Consider the following 6,557-nt stretch of genomic DNA (forward strand, 5'->3'; position numbering starts at 1 on the left):
TCGAAACGGCTTTCAGCCTGTTTGTCGTCCGCCATTTGGGTGTCTGATGTACGTTCGCGATGTACGTCACAGTACGAGGATAAATTAAAGCTCTGCGCATAATCTGTGACAATCAACTACCGCTCTAGCTGTTTATCGTAAAACGCGACACGTTATAATTAATCAAAATCTATATTATCTATACTAGAAATGAATAGATGTACAAACAACTCCGGAAAACCAACCACATATTAAAACAATAATAAAAATTGACTCGAATTTAAAGGCAATTTCGAGGATACGTGAACTTTACAATTAGTTCGATGAAAGCCTACGTTGTAAGTTCTTATAGATTTCTGAAAAATCTCAAAAGAACATCAAACTGTAAAGCTCTCGTAAAGTGTAGAAGGCTCGCTTGACTAAGCGTTGCTAATAAACGTTTGATCACATATTTATTATAAAAACACAATTACATTTACCTATATAGTAACTGTAAATAAGATGACATAGAACAGTATATTAGATAGTTAGATGTTAGAATATAATGTTCGTTTAGTTACTGATTGGATTCTTATCGGTGCCTGTCGACGAAACCCACGGCTCCTGCTCCGGGTAAAAGGCAAAGATTTGTGTCTCTTGTCGCATGCATTGTGCGGCAACAGGAACATTGTTTGAATGTATGTTATTACTCCTGTTTTATGCCGTTTGCTAAAGGCCGCGGTCAGCTCTGCAACGCCACGAAGAAGCGACAATTAAATATTGATTATAATCACTACCGATCTTCTCGCTATTTCTCGTACTGCTCAGAAGTTTAAATAAGTTACATCTTACGGTCAGTTGATGCACCACCGACGACGAATCTGTTCCATATACGTCATACATAACTTGCGAATCTGTCGTGAAGAAAAGACTTGAAAACAGAGCAAAGCTAACATCTAGCAGGTCTATTCCTATCACTGAGTTCAAAAATATTTTGGAGGCTCGAAAAACAACGGTCCGTGTCCATTGGATTCAGAGGCGAGCAGCTAGGTACACAGCCAAACTATGAATCTTTTTTAAGATACATACATAGTTGTAGTACGTGGACAAAGATGTCAACAAGTTTTTTTCTGCATATATATTTACAACCTGTGTGAATACGTTTTCTGTATGTATAAGCGTGCATCGGTAACTTGATAGGTATGTTCAAGTACCGTAATTATATTTGAATTTTTGCTTTTATGAAAATGTATGGAAAATTCAAAATGTAGGCGGTTGCATTTAAACTAGTTGCGTCAAGTAATATATAAAAGCTTACTCCTATAATTATCAATATTTGATATTTTGGCACAGCATATCCTCAAAGCGATGAAGATGTACTGGACTTACATTAACCTGAATTTGAAGGATACATACACCGGTGCACCTCATATTTGATTCAACCTTAACAAATAAAGCGCTAATTGATTCCGCCTAGTATGCACTATTTGGTAAAGTTTAAGTTAAGTAAATGTCTAAAAAGCAAATTACAATGACATTGTACTGCTAATTATTTAGGAGGGCATTTCAAAAATAGCGAAATCATATTTAGTAATGATTTAAGAAAACTCCAACCTGTCACTGTTCGTACGTGTTGGCAGATATAATAACAACAATAATAATAACATCAATTCCATTTGGTTGAAAGCGACGGGTCAACGGTGAATACTGCGAGAGATCGTTTCTACAATTTGAGAGGCATACAGAAAGATGGTAATCGATGAAAACGGTCCCATTTCATTAAATGGTTAAGGTAATCCCACGTCGCTGACACCGTGTTCATGGAAGCTAGGGACAGCATGCGGCACTGCGTGTTGCGACGTGGAACATTGAGTTTGTATTGTTGCGGAAAGGGGCAGGAAAAGGGCGGAAGAGGTTCATTTGTCAAGTTTGCAACGAAACGTACACGTAGAAGCTTCCTCTTTGAATGGCGTACAACCGCCCAGCTAACGTAAACCACCTTAAATATCGGACTGTTAGTCATATGGGGTTGTCCTAGTACTGTATCATTACCGTTTTCTGCTGTGCGCTTGCTTTCGTTCTTGCTAAACATTATCATCACCGTTTTTCAGATAATGCTTCGATGCGGCCCGGATGCAGGTAAAAAAGGCCAGTAAAAGCAAGAGATGGAATTATTTTTATTGCGGTTTTTGCTTGCAGTCTTTTTATTTGCGAAGGGAGAGTAACTCTAGCGTGGTGGAATTACCAACGAGAAGGCTTGCTTGGTTCGATTATCAAAGTACCTTGCTACAGCGACATCATAATGGTAACCGTCGGACATTTTCTCTGCCTTTGTGCTTCACATAGCGCAATGATAGGACATTTAATTAGATACTGGACTTTCTTCAGTAGTGTCTTACTGATCTTCATAGCAATTTAACATTATGTGATGATGATGCGCGTGCGGGATTATCAAGGGTTACACAAATCATTGAGACGATAGTATTGGCAAATGAAAAAAGTCAAACGTTTTGTAATACCCTTATAGAATTCAATGTTTCACCAATTGCGGATTTAGGGCATATTATTATTCAGTGTCGTTGATGCTAATCTAACTAATGTAATGGTAATGGCCTTCGAGAACGAAATAACTTCAAAAATGATTTGGTAAATTCATAATTATGAAGCTAACCGGCCATAATTATACTCATTTCGTTCTTCATATATCGTATAAGACATAAACTTAGCAAGAGCATCAATAAGTAATAAAGAACAGATTAATTTATATAAACTTCGCATAATAGTTCATCCTTTCTTTCGGTACAAGCGAGCACTGAATACGGAACTCTGTAGGTGTGCCTTCAGAGAGAGAAAAAAAAAACCATACGGGAATCAGGAATAAATCGCCAAAGATCTCCATGCGAATAAAACCATGCAAGTATGTCAGGATAGAAGAACCCAGGAACAAAATGGCACAGCTATGTATTATCGAAGGTTTCGTCGTGATCGTCGACTTCCTGCAGTTAACGACGGAAGCAAAATCGCTTCCACCTGCCTCGAATTTGAATGGGTTATCCTTCTCTATTCGGAACCATCTCAGTCGGTGAATTCTAAAAGCCAACGGAGCAGCACAGATCCTGATCGGCTTCTTTTGAAAGCGCACCGATCAACTGTGAAGGTCGTCAAGACCTGGCATTTTCTCGAAGTTAAAATTGCTCGGGCACAACGTCGACTAAGGCGAAAAGGAGACTCGATGCTAATCAGAAAGCTTTTACATGATAATTTTGATAAAATTCAAAAATAGCGAATTGCTTATTGAAAAAGATGGCACGTGTTTGAATGCACGCACTCTGCACGTTAGATACACAACGCAGCCTTGCTTCAAGTCTCATCGTTGTGCTTTTTCATTGTGTATATACACACATGAATAGCACTACCGTTAGATCTTAGTAAAATTAAACTTCTCTAAACCTGCGTAAATGGAATGGGCTAAAAGTCTGAGAAGCTTTCGGCCCAATGTGCCGGTTAATATTTGGATGGAAAAACAAAAAAGGAGTCTGTATTGGAGATTGGACGACCGCGTCACAACTGATTATTTAGTTCAACATATCCAAAAATGCTCCTGGTCTATTTCGCAAGAGCATTTCATTCTCTGAACTGGGAGCCAAGAAGTAAAATTAAAGCTAATCCAGGGCCAGTCGCGTCGCACACTTGACAAATTAGTCGATAAATTTTAGTTCATCACGAATGCTCTTACGACCTACGTTCAAATAGTCCCTATATTTCGAGTTTTACGTCTGGTATCGCCATTAAAGGTTCTATCAGCCGGCGCATTAAAATTGCAGGAATACAGAAAATTGTATCCATATTTCTGTTGCCGAACCCCTTCATAATGCACTAATGTATGTCACCGTAGATAATACGAGATAATTACTAGTTTTCGGATTCTGTCGGGAAAACATTCTCATATTACCTCACCTTAATACTGTTTTGCCATATTTATACTGCCGTAGCGACAACATGATTTCCTAAGTCATTTAAATGGCCATCAGAATACTTGGTACAAGAAGGCACATCTATTAAGAAACAGTAATTAGCAGGAAATACACTTAGCAGAGAAGAAGCGAAAGGAGCTATGAAATTATGTAGTTGTCCTTTCTCGTTCTATACTACGCCAGCTATATATATATATATATATATATATATATATATATATATATATATATATCAAATGTCTGCCGTAAAGACATTTTTGAGAAATAAAGCATCTAGTTTCTTAATACGGAGTACGATCGAGCGTCCTACCAATGTAGGTGGTTGAGGGCGGTAAAACAACGAACCATCTGCAGCGAAGGCGGTACGAGGTTTTTTTGCTACACTAGCGCACGATATGCGTAATGCTCAGCGCTTAGCTAAATTTAGACATATACTTAATATTTGCCTGAATCATATAATGCTGTAGTATATACTTGTTTCATTAATATAGTAATAAAAAAATTAGCTAATAAAAATTATTTAAAATATGTGTGACTGCAGGTTACGTTGAGCACAGGAGCTAAAGTCACACAGCTATTACATTTCGAGGCTGTTCATCTGGATCGTCTGACATTTTATAAAGCACTTTTTCCGTAACAGATCTAAACATGTAATAGTATGGTAAAGCCATCAGAAAACTGACTCGCTTAGTTTATTGGACAATATTCTGGGTTTTGGGAAATAGACTCCGCGCTGGGACGCATTCATCTGAAGGAGTGCCTAACGCCGATACAGGACGTAGAGCTCGAAACATACAGGAAATATACTCCCATCGGAGTGAAGCATAATATCGTGTATATGTACCGCCAATCTGCGTATACGACGAAGTACGTTAAAAAAATGGGATTTGATGGAAAATATTTAATGAACGTAGACATTAGTGGAGTTTTAACGATGTCGATTGCCAGCCTTTTAAATTTGACTTTATTGATTAAACTTTGAATTACAATTGGCGTGTTATGTACCGATTGAGGTACCTCGATTTTCCCTATCTTTGTCGGGGTGCCGAACTTAAAACGTCATCCCTAAAGGATCGGTTATGACATTTCCTGTTACAAAATAGAAGTCAATGCTTTTTGTTCGCAATTCCCTAGTATCGGTAGCTACCCACATACGAAGAAAAAGATAGTAAAAGAGCTGAGAAAAGAGACAAGTGTTGAAGACCCGACTGGGGTCCAAAAATGTTGCAAACTGAACGTACTCTTGCGTCGGGGCAAAACAGAAAAGACTATTTTTCAAAAAAAAAAGCGACGAAAAGAAAGCCGAGACTTACATGGCACAAAGAGTAGTGGCACCCCAGTGCACCGTGCCCGTAGAAAAAATGAGGGATCATTGCAGGCCAAATCAGCTTCAGCTCCGTTCAAGATGGTAGCGGAACAGTGGTTGCTGGTGGGTTCGTGTGATGCCCCAGGCTTGCCCTTGTAGGCTTCAATGCCCCCCTCTCATCCCTGCCTTGAAGACCGGTCGAGGCAGCGGGAGATGGCCAAAGGATCTGATAAGAGGAGTGGGGTGGAAAGTCCCGTTACTTTTTGGCAACACATTCATTCTTTCACAATATCTTCAATCATGCATGCAGAGTTTGGCAGAACGTCAACCCTTAAACGCTTCGCAGCTGAAGCCGTATACCCAGCAATATATATGTATTCGCGGAAATGTGCCGTATGGTAACGGCGTCGAAAGAACAAGCGTCTTCATACACCGTTCATCTTAAAGTAAAATATATATATGGCTGTTACCATGTAGGGGCATAAATCTGTTTTCACTATGTGTAATCCACTCGCGCATAAATTACGGTACCAGTCTGGGCTAGGTTAAACAATTATCTGTTTTGCGTATATACAAGATGCATTTAGGTTAAAGCTCGAGCTGATTCTTTACTCTGCAAATTGCTGGTGTTTTCAAGAAGTCTGAGTATAATGTTCTTTCTTATTGTTTGGTTCTAACGTAAAATTATTAAATTGAATAGAAGATTACATTTACAGAACCATGGGAGACCTGCTTGCTTTTCATAACGTTACTGCAAAAATGTATAGTTGACCAATATCCACCGGTCTACCGTCCGAGGTCGACCGCTTTATGGGTTTGCAATCGTTATTTTTAAGTATTGGCGGATCACCTATGAACAAATAATTTTCCAACTCCATGCCTTCAGCACATCTAAGTTCTTCAATATCCGAGGGATTCTTTCAAATTTTGCACTCGTCGGAGGCACAGCGTCTTTTTAACAATGATCTAATGCAAATACCGATAATTAATACCTTCCATTGATTTCGTATCGTAGGAAGACTTTATGGTAATCGAAAAATGCACCCACTGCATCGCCCCAAGAGACTAGACAAGCATTTTAAGAATATACAGTCAGGAAAATAATTAAAGCAAGTTCCTCAGAATAAATTTACAGATACTTGTAGAGAAACGATATTAATAGATTTGCCTTAGAGGTGCAAAGGCGTTCCAGTAGGGATTATTACAAAAAGGGATTTATTCTAGTAATGGGAATTTTAGTACAAAATATTGTCGCAGGTCCTGGCTAAAATGTGATAATAGTTTCTTACTATATTTTCCAGGTAGTCACTGTTCTCCAA

General features: G+C 38.7%; 1 long non-coding RNA gene across 1 annotated transcript; it reads right to left on the reverse strand.

Annotated features, from left to right (window-relative positions):
- Positions 1-494: 494 nt before the first annotated feature.
- Positions 495-5,453, reverse strand: LOC147753772 (uncharacterized). The gene is made up of 2 exons (XR_015310160.1): positions 5,246-5,453; positions 495-706 (listed from the first exon to the last, which is right to left on the reverse strand). It is a non-coding gene; the product is annotated as an uncharacterized LOC147753772 (long non-coding RNA).
- Positions 5,454-6,557: the final 1,104 nt, after the last annotated feature.

Source organism: Varroa jacobsoni, unplaced genomic scaffold, assembly GCF_002532875.2.
Source record: "Varroa jacobsoni isolate VJ856 unplaced genomic scaffold, vjacob_1.0 scaffold_238, whole genome shotgun sequence".
In the NCBI taxonomy this organism is placed as follows: Eukaryota; Metazoa; Arthropoda; class Arachnida; order Mesostigmata; family Varroidae; genus Varroa; species Varroa jacobsoni.